Genomic DNA, 13,308 nt, shown 5'->3' with positions numbered 1-13,308 from the left:
TTTTTATTATTAAAACTAGTCGCTAACCCGTGCGATGCACGGGAAAGCTATTGTGTACGAAGATTTAAACAATTCTTTGTTTTTCATCTTTGATTTCACATTAAGATTCCTATCCTTGATATGAAACATTAAATTACGAAATGGAAAATATAAATCAAACTTAAATTAAAATTAAAATTAGGATTTCAATCCTTTACATCCTCAAATATCCAATAAATGCTAAAATATCAATTTCCAATAAATTGAAAGACAACTTTAAAGTACCTTTTGTATCTTCTTCCATTGTTGTTCTTACATTCATTTGAAGTACCACTAATATAAGCTTGTCAATAAAATACGTTGAGAAATGTATTACGACATGCAGAAGTTAGATATCAAATTTGTAATTTTGCTATATTAAAAAAAAATGCACTTCTCAAGCTAAATTTTTTTGTTAGTTTCTATAACAAAGTCAAAAACTTTCTTAACTATGTAGAATTCCCATCTAAACTTGAGATTATATTCATTTAATTATATTTGGAAAACAAATGTTTTTCCATTCAGCTTCCATATACTTGAGAATCCCACCTTGTGCTCTACTTCCTCTGAGCCTGATCTCAGTGGTCTGCTTGGGCTTCTGCTTCTCTGTAGCTTGTTGGGCTGCAATCTTCGATCTTTCCTTAAGCCTCTTGAGTTTGATACGATCCTTCCACATTCGCCTTTCCAATTCTTTTGCTTCAATCTCTTCATCACTGGCTTACCCTTCTTAGGAATGATACCATAGACAAAGCCGCAAGCTTTGCAAACTTCCATAAGCTTCAGCATATACTTGAGAATCGCATCTTGTGCTCTACTTCCTCTGAGCCTGATCTCAGTGGTCTGCTTATGCTTCTGCTTCTCTACAGCTTGTTGGGCTACAATCTTCAGTCTTTCCTTAAGCCTCTTGAGTTTGATACGATCCTTCCACATTCGCCTTATCCACTATGTTGTCACACTTTAATTAAGTCATCAACTTCTAAATCCAAACTGTTGCCCAATGTGTCACCAACCAGCATAAGGTGGTTCATTGAATCAAATTACAACAACCCTCTGGTTGATGAGAAAAGCGCTTGGAAAAAAAACAAAACAAAATCTTTAATCTTACTACTTATTTTGTTTAAGTCCCCAAGCTATACAGCCACTCTAGGACTAAAACGAAAAGTTGTACCAGGCTCCCTAATAGCACAAGGTTCTATTACATTGAACATCAAAATCAATCCACAATCAAAAACCCAAATTAATTTTCTATTCCTACCTTATCTCGAAAACCAAACAAAACATAATTATTGCTGAAAGCTAATGAATTCACAAATATTGTGCCGAATAGCCCCTTTTCTTTATTCAATCAAACCCATCTTCCTGATGACCCCAAACCTATAAAAATCCCTAAAAAGTCTTAGATTACAACAATTCAAATATTAATATACAAGACCCAACATCCTATAATAGATTTATAAACAAACCCACATCTCAAAAGAAAAGAAAAAAAATTAATATATAAAACCTCAATTCTCAGAATTTCCAAAAACTGAATCTTTTAAACAGATAGAAATGAATCAAACTCAAATTCTATAAAATTATTAAATTACACATAAAATAGGTCCACAACAGAATCAATTCAAGGGACCAGATTAAGTTATACAACAATTTCAATAGCCATAAAACAAAGTGGTTGACAAATGACAGCAAAAGTTATACTCTTACACTACATGTTCATTGAAATCACATAGGAGAAGACCCAACCCAAAAATCTAGGCTCACATGATGCATGCAACGTAAATAAACTCAAAATCTTTAAATTAATCCCTATCTACCAAAAGAAAAATACTGGCACAAGCCAAACAACCAAACAGTAGAGCAAGCTATGCATCATTCTGTACAGCATATTGCTGCAACCTCCAACCTCCATATACAACACAAAGACTGGTACTGTTATAGCAAAGGAGAACCCAAATTATAGCAAAATCACCTGTACAAAACTATACAGATGAATCCAATCCATTCCATTACTTGGACTTAAGGGATATTAGAATTGAGACTCCAATTCCTGCATAAGACTCTATCAAGAATTGAGTCATCGTAAATGGGGTCACTCTCCACTCTATTGAGTAGAGTAGATGGAAAAATGAAATAGTAAAACAGTGGAATTAGAGACATTTTTATTTATTTTTTATTTATTTTTTATTTTTGCTTTTGATAAACAGAATTACAGACATTACTTATCATGCGAAATGAACAAATCCAAGATGGGAAAAGGAAAAAAGAATAAGATACTTCCTACTTAACTTAGTCAAGGCAGCTAGGATAGGGAAAAGTTTGTTTTCTTTATAATAACAAAATCCTTGCCCTGCAGAATTTTAAGTAGATTTTGGTGTTCTTTTATTATGCATACTTTATACCAAGAATAGCTTATTGCATCAGGAATTTGTAAAAAAAGATTTTTTGAAGTCTATGAAACTTAGACTGTATGAGGTGTTTTTGAGTGTTTGAGTTTGGGCAAATGAAAATTTTACAAATCTAAAAAATTATGCATATGTTTCCTAAAACTTCCTAAGGATCTAAGTAGACCCTTAATATTGTCCAAGATTGTTTCACATAAATTCTCCCAATAATCTAAGCTAGAAAAATATATCATTGCATTAGTCTTGCATTGTGTTATGCTGAGAAAGAAAATAATGACTTGGGCAGAAGGAGAAATTTAAATACTTGAACTTGTTTGCAAGTAAAAAAATTTATTACCTCTCCCCAACTGGATAATAATCAAATAACCCTACAGGCACATTCAAAATTTGGGAATTACATTTGGAAATAACATAGAGAAAAAAAAAATCTATAAAAGAAAAGAGAGAGTAGAAGATGGACTAACCACATTGTTTTTGTATTACCATTGCGCAAACAAATCTAGAGCTTCTCTTATTTGGTTTGTCATCACATGTAGCTCTTGAATTTCGATCATTTGCAGCTGAAGAGAACATAACAGAACATTCCATTTTATTGTTGCTTCTTAAAGTATAACTGGAAAAAAAAAAAAAAAAAAAAAAAAAAAAAAAAAAAAAAAAAACAAACAAACAAACAAACAAACCACACTGAAAGGGAATTTGGCAGTCTTTGATAATTGTTTGGTCGATTCAATATGAGAAAACTTACGGCTGGGATCTGTCTTGGACCAATCTGCACTGGGGACGAATTTTAATAGCGTCATTACCAAAACATCGAAGATGAACTAACCACATTGTTTTTGTATTACCATTACGCAAACAAATCTGGAGCTTCTCTTATTTGGTTTGTCATCACATGCAGCTCTTGAATTTCGATCATTTGCAGCTAAAGAGAACAGAACATTCCATTTTATTTGTTGCTTCTTAAAGTATAACTGGGAAAAAAAAAATCTGAAAGGGAATTTGGCAATCTTTGATAATGTTTGGTCGATTCAATATGAGAAAACTTACGGTTGGGATCTATCTTGGACCAATCTACACAGCTAGGGACAAATTTTAATAGCATCATTACCAAAACTTCGAATATGGGAAATTTTGGACCACTCTGATTCACTTTTTATTAATTTGGGGCAACCCCTCATATCATATGGGAAATAAGTCTACATGAACTGTTTAGCCTCTCTCATTAAACAATATCTACATAAACCCATTTATGACCCACAACACAAAAGAGTTAGAACTCCAATTAAAACACCCAGTTGGCGTATCCCTAGCAAGAGCTATCCCATATGTTAACCAAACCAAATTGTTGAGGTATCCACACAACAGCACTACACGAAGAAATCAAAATCACATTGACCCATATACGACTCACAATACAAAAGAGGTAGAGCTCCAATTAAAAAACACAACAATCAAAAATTCAACATCCTTAAAAAAATCAAATACAAAGAAAAATCAACATAACAATCATCCATATCAGAGCATGAAAGAGGCAATAACAAATTTTTAAAAGAAAAAAAAAAATTCAATCAAAATAATATAATCCTTACATTGAATAATTATGCGGGGCAGTCACAAGAATAGAGCACAAATACCTGAATTGAATCATCCACTTTTTTGTCAGTATTAATAAATTGTGAGGAGAGGAAGAGACAAAGGAGGGAAGACAAAGAGACTGATGTTATAGGCTGGCGTTAGCAAAAGCTAAAGGGTTGCCGTTGAGGAATTGAAACCACTGAAAAATTAACACTGATGAAGGGTTGCCGTTTAAAAGGTGGGGAGACAGAATCGTGAAACACAGTAAACCAAAAGGTGAGGAGACAGAAGGGTATTTGAAACCGTGACACAAGCTGGGGCTTGGGCTTAAGCTTTATTGTGGAATTAAAGCTATAAAGATTGGGCTTTATAGTGGAGATAAAACAGAATTATTTTCATTTTTTTAGTATTTTAAAATTTAGGAAAATTATTTTTAAATTATAGGAGAAATTTAAGAAAAAAGATGGTAATGACATGGTTGTTGAAATGGCTCAACGTGAGCGTAGCAACATTAGTTGCTACGCTTCAGCTTTTAGTATTATATAGGAGAAATTCAAGAAAAAAAGATGGTAATGACATGGCTGCTGAAATGGCTCAACGTAAGCATAGCAACATTAATTGCATAATGACATGACTGCTAAAATGGCTCAATGTGAGTGTAGCAACATTAATTGCTACGCTTCAGCTTTTAGTATTATATAGATTGGACAAAAGAGTTGTTAGTATAGCTTTAAATTTTCACTCTGGTGAACTACAACAGAGCTGTCAAGACATAATAACCTTAAATTAATTAACTTAATTTCATTTTTAGTGATGTAAGATTCCAGAAGTTCAATGTCAAAAGATCACAACAACATAATTTAGACTTCACAGAATAGGAAACTGCGCTATCAAACCAAGACAAGCGCACATAGAAAGAAGAAAATACAGAAACTCAATTTTTGGGATATGACCTAGACTATTTGCACTCAGAGGTAGAATATTAACAAATTAGCAAAGCTCCTAACAACTATTTGGCCATTGGAAAAATTATAGTTGCATATTTTTATAAATGAATGACAGATACTTGAAAGAAAATTTAGAGAGAGAGAGAGAGAGGAGACATTATAAGTCACATTTTTTCTGATAGATAAGTGCCATTAGAGGTGTGCAAGTAAAACAACAGAAATAATTTAAACTGTCAGGGCAGCAACAAACCTTCCATTTTGCCCAGAACCCTTTTCATAGCCCTAAAACAGCCTTCACAGGACATACCAACCTTGAGGACAACAGTCTGCACCAAGACCAGATAGAGTTTCAGGTTAAAAACAATGAAAGAAGAGGTCAAGGAAAACATTCACAAAGAACAGCATTAAACTTTACTCCACCATAGGAAGATTAGTATGATGCCAAAATGACATTAATCACATAAATATTTGAGAGAGATAGATGCAACAGCATTAAGTGTAAAGCTGAATATTAAGATAGAAGAAAATGCATCAAGCTCTGAGGTGTAAACCTCAAAATTTGAGCACATTTGAGGTCTCAAGCCTTAAGACCCTGAAGTGTCCTTCCACTATGATCTTTTTTTTTTTTTTTTTTTTTTTTTTTTTTTTTTTTTTCTAGAAACTTAGTGAAAATTACAGACTACAAATCTATATATATATATATATATATATTACTAAGAGCTGAAGCGTAGTGTTTAATATTGCTGCTCTCACGTTGTGCCATATCAGCTGCCACGTCATTTAAAAAAAATATATAATTTGTCCTTCAATTTTAAAATAGTTTTTATAATTTTCAGCTCTATAAATCCCAGCTCTATAAATGCAACACACTATTTATTTATTTACTCACACTATCACCTTATAATAAATTTATATAATTAATTCAACCCACCTCTTATTTATTTAGTTTCACTATCAAGCCCAACTCAAAGCCTTTTCAGTTCAACTTAAAGGAAAAAAATAAAAATAAATAACGTTGAAGCGTCTGAGCCTTTTCAGCTTAAAGGTAAAAAAAAAAAAAAAAAAAAAAAAACCGTGAGAGCCTTCAGGGTTTTGCATGACCAAATAGAAACATGAGGAGACAGAGAGTTTGAAGATTGTAACATGAAGGGAAGCTTAAAGGAAAAAAATAAAAAAAGAAAAGAAAAAAAAGTTGAAGCCTTTAGGTATTGCACGAGAAAACAGAGAGTTTGAAAGCTACTCACCTTCCTGCTCTATTGTTTTGTAGTAACGACTGCCTATCTGATTTCCTTCCTTCCTGTCTTCCTTTCCACATGGTGTATGAATACTGACAAAACTTGTTTGCTTTGGTTAAGGTATCTCCACATCTCAATTCTTTTTTTTGGGTGCAAAACTTTTATGCTCTGTTTATATTAATATGAGACCCCTTTTTTTTTTTCATTTGTTTGTGTTTGTGTTTATATTAGACGAGCATCCTTGACATGCCATTGATGTCTTTGTGAGATTGCCTAAATGTCGTTTCAAAAATAAAAGGAGTTGTTTATGTTACTGAATAGTGCTATAACTTAACAGCCAAAAACACTATTTTATTTTACCTTAGTTTATTTGGAAATATTTCAAGTCTCATTTTTTTTAATGTGTTGTGGCTTATTGGAAGAATATAAGACTCTGAAGTAGTGAAGTATAAAGTGTTGGTGGCATGTCTCAAATCACCTTCCAACTTATTTCAACATGTAAGACTCCATTTCTTGAATTGATCAGATTGTACTTCTCATTGATGCATCCATTGTATACTACATCATTTAGATTGATATCCACTTCCAACAAATGATATTAGATCGTATTTCAATATCATGATTGTATAAAATGGATTGGGTTTTAGAATCAAAGCAAATTGTTTTCCTTGTGTTTCAATTTTTGCGGTAATTTTTTTGCATAATTCTGCATAATTTTTCTGCATAATCCTTGGCATGCCATTGATGTGTTTGTGAGATTGCCTGAATGTCATTTCAAAAATAAAAGGAGCTCTTTATGTTGCTCAATATTGCTATAACTTAACAGCCAAAAACACTATTTTATTTTAACTTGGTTTATTTGGAAATATCTCAGGTCTTGTGGCTTATTGGAAGAATGTAAGACTCTGAAGTAACGAAGTATAAAGTGTTGGTTTCACATCTTAAATCACCTTCCAACGTATTTCAACACATAAGACTCCATTTCTTGAATTGATCAGATTGTACTTCTCATTGATGCACCCATTGTATACTACATCATTTAGATTGATCTCCACTTCCAACAATTGATACTAGGTTGTACTTCAATATCATGATTGTATAACATGGATTGGGTTTTAGAATCGAAGCAAATTGTTATCCTGGTGTTTCAATTTTTGTGGTAATTTTTTTGCATGTCTCCACCAATGTCCCTCGAACAGTGCCTTGAGCAGTAAACTATGTGTCTTAGTCATTTTAAGCCTTGAGATGTATCCTAAATTATTTTTTGAGTTGTTTGGAAAATTCTTTGGATCTTTTGTGATATTTTTTTTTCTAATGGGCATGTCCTAAACTATTGTAGGTGCGATATTTTTGTCAAATTGAGAAGTTTAAATTAATTGCAAACTTTTTAAAAATCTATGCCTCTTATGTCATGTCACCACTATTTAAGCACGATGAGATAAGCAAAAAGAAATCAACATTGAGATTAGTGTCTAGGACATTTTTCAACAACCATGTTGATGCCTTCGAACATGGTTAATTAATTATTTCTTGAATGTAGCCTTATATACCTAAGTCCAATAATTTAGTTGATTCTCAAAAATATTTAGTAATTTAGTCTTCTTGTGAGGTCCATTCTATGAAATAATTGCTACCAAAGGCCAAGCTTCAAAACATGGTTATATACATAATACATTTCGAAGTACAAAAAAACAAAACTGGTATTGCTTTGGGTTTTTTGTCAATTGATCTCATTCAAAAGGAAGGTGCAGTTGGAAAATCAATTATGAAGCAATATGTTATTTAATGAATTTTTGACCCAAATTCACATGCTTGATTAAAATTTCAGACTATTTAATTGTACCATATACAAAGGTAGATCAAAATAGGTAGTGGAAGGTTTTAAAACAAAGTGATATTAAAACCACGCAAAGAGATTATTTTTAAAAGTCCAAGTTCATTCATTATTTATGATGTTTGTAGGTATTAGGGGAAGCATATCTAGTTTTAAGTGATCCATTGCATCTTTTCAAAAAAAAAAAAAAACTTCTTTACATCATCAGGTGCTCATATTTTGAAGTTCTTTTGGAATTTCACAATTCAATGCAACATTAGGCTTGGAGATAAGAAAACAATAAGCAATAAGTGCTTCAAAAGAATTTACTAGGCTTATTACCATCCAGTCATAAACTTTTTGGAAACCCAACTCTGAAGGACAGAACAACATGCCTGAAAAGTGATTGGAGGGAGAGGAAGCTCAGTTAAAAATAATTCAAATTGTTTTATAAATTTCAAGGAAAACAACTAGGCTACTCAACATTGATTTGTAAGTTTTGAATTACCATTAGAATCAAAGCAAATTGTTTTCCTGGTGTTTCAATTTTTGTGGTAATTTTTCTGCATGTGTCCACCAACGTCCCTCGAATGGTGCCATGAGCAGTAAATTGTGTCTTAGTCATTATAAGCCTTGAGATGTATCCCAAATTATTTATTGAGTTTTTTGGAAAATTCTTTGGATATTTTGTGATTTTTTTTTTCTAATGGGCATGTCCTAAACTATTGTAGGTGCAATATTTTCGTCAAATTGAGAAGTTTAAATTAATTGCAAACTTTTTAAAAATCTATGCCTCTTATGTCATGTCACTACTATTTAAGCACGATGAGATAAGGAAAAAGAAATCAACATTGAGATTAGTGTCTAGGACATTTTTCAGCAACTATGTTGATGCCTTAGAACATGGTTAATTAATTATTTCCTGAATGTAGCCTTATATACCTAAGTTCAATAATTTAGTTGATTCTCAAAAAAGTTTAGTAATTTAGTCTTCTTGTGAGGTCCATTCTATGAAATAATTGCTACCAAAGGCCAAGCTTTAAAACATGGTTATATACATAATACATTTCGAAGTACAAAAAAACAAAACTTGTATTGCTTTGGGTTTTTTGTCAATCGATCTCATTCAAAAGGAAGGTGCAGTTGGAAAATCAATTGTGGAGTAATATGTCATTTAATGAATTTTTGACCCAAATTCACATGCTTGATTAAAATTTCAGACTATTTAATTGCACCATATACAAAGGAAGATCAAAATAAGTAGTGGAAGGTTTTAAAACAAAGTGATATTAAAACCACGCAAAGAGATTATTTTTAAAAGTCCAAGTTCATTCATTATTTATGATGTTTGTAGGTATTAGGGGAAGCATATCAAGTTTTAAGTGATCAACTGCATCTTTTCAAAAAAAAAAAAAACTTCTTTACATCATCAGGTGCTCATATTTTGAAGTTCTTTTGGAATTTCACAATTCAATGCAACATTAGGCTTGGAGATAAGAAAACAATAAGCAATAAGTGCTTCAAAAGCAATGACCAGGCTTATTACCATCCAGTCATAAAATTTTTGGAAACCTAACTTTGAAGGACAGAACAGCATGCCTAAAAAGTGATTGGAGGGAGAGGAAGCTCAGTTAAAAATAATTCAAATTATTTTAGAAATTGCAAGGAAACAACTAGGCTACTCAACATTGGTTTGTAAATTTTGAATTACCCTTACCCTTATAGTTTCAATCTCATTTAATGAGCAACTTCATTGATTATGAAAACTAAGAGGTTGTTTGGCCACCGTTTTTTGATCACTCAATTTCCGTCACTCATCACTCATCACTTATCACTCATAACTCATAACTCATCACTCATCACTCATCACTCTAAATATCAAGGCTGTTTGGCACCATCACTCAAAATTTTTCACACTATTTGTGGGTCCCATACCTGTCACTGGTGCAGCTTTTTTTTTTTTTCCACTAGCAGCTTCTTCTTTTTTTTTTTTTTTTTCCTCCTAGGTTGGCTATTCAGTCTAGGTTTTTTTTTTTTTTTTTTTTTTTTTTTACTAAGTTTGGTGAGTCTAGGTACTAAAGGGGAAAAAAAAAAAAAAAAAAAAAACAGAATAGAACAGAACAGACCGAACCAGTATTAAAAAAAAAAAAAAAAAAAAAAACCCAGACCGAACAACCAACCCAGGAGGAAAAAAAAAAGAAAGAAGAAGAAACCAAACCGAATAGCCAACCCAGAGAATAAAAGAAAAAAAAAAGTCAAAGGTCAAAAGTTGTGGCTGAGTACTGTTTGTGGGTCCCCTATGTGTGTTTAATTACAATATTACCATTGAGTTATGAGTTATGGAAACTGTAAACAGCCAAAATGTGTTTTCAGTTTCCATAACTCATAACTCAAAAATCAGAGAATTAAGTAATGAAAACAAAGTTATCGTTTGCCAAACAACCTTTTTTCTATGGGTCCCACCATTTTTGAGTTATGAGTTATGGAAATTGAGAATTGAGTTATGGAAATTGTGAATCCAAACGGCCCCTAAGTTTTCAGTGTGGTGGTACTAATTGAAGTTTTCCAGAAGGTGACAAGGTTGGTTGGATATCCAAGTTGTTTAGAGAGCTTGGTGGTTGCAGGCATTAGAAAATTAATTGATGTGGATTCCATCGATTCCCATATTTGCTAGGTGCTTAGCATGTTTGACTAGATTATAATGCCTGGACCATGTCTCAAAAAATAGTTACTTTTATGATAATGTATTTACAAAGACATTAAAGTAATTTTGTACATGTAAAAATCTGTTGCACACCATTTTCCTGCTTTGGTAGGTAGCTTTTTTGGAACTAATTACAGCTTATTGTTAAGAGTTAATTGTATAGCCGCTTGAAGTAACTTGATGTTGGTTTTATTAACTTGAGTTGGGTTGTAGCTCAATTTGTTGATTTGGTTCAATTGGTTTGGTTAACGTGTGGGGAAGTTCTAGGTAGGGATAAGCCAAAAATAATGTGAAAAATCATATAGTGCAAAATCAGGCAATATTGTAGTAGCTGAAGAAAATTTCCCAATACAGCATTTATACCTGTAAACTTTCATCTGAACCATTGTCTCTTGCCACAAGCTGTGATGCAAAGGCCACATCATTACCTTCCATAGTATCCCATATGCCTTTTGGGATATGATTTTGCAAATTCTCTTTTGTAACACACAATAAATAACTGAAGTACATCAGCCATGTGCCTCCTTGGTCCACAAGTGTCATAGATAGATTCAGAACTATTACCACTATGGAGGCATAGGTAGCAGTGTATCTAGATAAAAAACAACTATGCATGTGGTTAGAGCTTGATACAGTTGCACATAGTTAGAACATATTACTTCTACTTTTTTGTAGTGTATTGTTTAATGAGTTGCTTTGCTGGGAAGTTTCACTGTTGCCTGAACAGTTTGTGTAACCAAAGAAAATAACCAAAAAAAAAAGGACATTGTTGAATGAGTTGCTTTGCTGGGAAATTCAATTGTAAATACAATTGGAATGTTTCTTCAAGTATGTCCAACACTCAATTATAAATAAAATGAAAAGGCTATGCTAAAATATTTTTATATTATCTTTTGGTATGCTTGAATAATTTTAGATTATCTTTTGGTTGTGTAAGCTGTTCAGTTCAAAAGCTGGATTGTTTCTTCAAGTATTTATAACTTTTAATTATAAATAAGATGAAAAGGCTATGCTAAAATATGTTTTATATTTTCTTTTGGTTGTGTAGGTTGTTCATATATTCCACCAGTTGATTACAGATTATCTATTAAATTGCAAGTTCAACAGTTGGATTGTTTCGTAAAGTATGTCCAACTCTCAATTAATGAAAAGGCTATTATAGAATTAAGATTATATTATCTTTTAGTGTGCTAAACTAATTTTTATATTATCTTTTGGTTTCTACCAAATTATAATGGATTATCTTGGGGGAATTTTATAAATAAAAAAATTTCCAAATACTTTAGAACCACATGATATTCAAATTTTGAGATAACCGTCAGATGAGATTGTAAAATAATTCAGTAAAAATTCCAAATTCTTTAGAACCACATGATGTTCATATTTTGAGATAATCGTCAGATGAGATTGTAATATGTTTAGAGATTAGATATTTTCTATTGAAATACATGACTGGTGCAAAAATATCACATAAAAGGTCTTGGTGTTGAATGATGTGGACACGTGTCATCATTTTGATTACTATTTTAACCACCAGTTGCTCACAAGTTACCTGTTAATTTACACGTTTTTAAGCTGGATTGTTTCTTCAAGTATTTGTAACTTTTAATTATAAATAAAATGAAAAGGCTATGCTAAAATATTTTTAAAATTTTTATTTGGTTGTGTAGGTTGTTCATATTTTCTACTAGTTGATTACAAAATATCTATGAAATTGCAAGTTGAACAGCTATAAAATGAAAAGGCTATGTTAAGATATTTTTTATATTTTCTTTTGGTTGTGTAGGTTGTTCATATGGAAATGAAGAATTACATGTAACATGCAAAATGTGCTCATTTGACATGCAAAATGTCCATTATTCAAGTTTTGTCTACCTCACCAACCACAATAATGTTTTAACATAGGCCTAAGCTTCTGATTATAGGAAGCACCAAATTTCAAAAAGTTCTTATGTGTGTGGTAGCATAAGTATTGCTCTCTCTCTCATTTGTATTGTAATCCTAGTTTATCATCATTATCTGATCATTATCATGCTTTTTTCTGTGAGTGAGAACCTTTTTAACAGTGCACCCTAACCTCCATTGTTCAAAACATTAGAATGAGTAGTGGGCTTAACTCCCCTTTCCTTTGAACCCCGGTAGTAGGTACAAAAGCACATTTCTTCTTGACCCCAACACAACTAAAAAGGAAATACTACATATATATATATATATATATATATATATATATATATATAAAGAGAGAGATGATGTACCAATTTTAAGGGAACTCAAAGTGTGCATACTTCGGTTGGTATGATCACATGCCTTCTTTATGGATCTAAATAGTATTCCCCTTGTGCTATTAATTTTAGACTAAAGATTGTTTCATTTTGATCCTACACATTTAAAAATTTATATTTTGACCTTTCATGTTTGATTTTGTATCATATTGGCCTTGTGATCTATTTCTGTTAGTAATTTGACCATCCGTATATGTAGTTCTGCCTATAATAATAATAATTAAAAAAAAAAAAACTTGCATTCTACTACACTTTAGAGTTAGTATTTCATGAAATTGTTAAATATCAAGGGCCTTTAATGGTTTGATCATTAACAGAAATGGATGACAAAC

The 13,308-nt window shown here is 31.9% G+C and overlaps 2 protein-coding genes and 1 long non-coding RNA gene across 3 annotated transcripts in view; 1 reads left to right on the top strand and 2 right to left on the bottom strand.

Moving 5' to 3' along the window:
• Nucleotides 1-13,308, bottom strand: part of LOC126722846 (copper transport protein ATX1-like) — an 80,874-nt gene that overhangs the window by 28,897 nt on the left and 38,669 nt on the right. The gene's annotated exons all lie outside the window — the stretch shown is intronic.
• The window catches only part of LOC126722841 (pleiotropic drug resistance protein 2-like), a 42,094-nt gene that overhangs the window by 14,291 nt on the left and 14,495 nt on the right, over nt 1-13,308 (top strand). The gene's annotated exons all lie outside the window — the stretch shown is intronic.
• LOC126722847 (uncharacterized) lies at nt 1,509-4,315 on the bottom strand. The gene is made up of 3 exons (XR_007654047.1): nt 4,010-4,315; nt 3,247-3,342; nt 1,509-2,788 (listed from the first exon to the last, which is right to left on the bottom strand). It is a non-coding gene; the product is annotated as an uncharacterized LOC126722847 (long non-coding RNA).

This window comes from Quercus robur, chromosome 4, assembly GCF_932294415.1.
Source record: "Quercus robur chromosome 4, dhQueRobu3.1, whole genome shotgun sequence".
Taxonomy (NCBI): domain Eukaryota; kingdom Viridiplantae; phylum Streptophyta; class Magnoliopsida; order Fagales; family Fagaceae; genus Quercus; species Quercus robur.
This window is presented reverse-complemented; position numbering and strand designations above follow the sequence as displayed.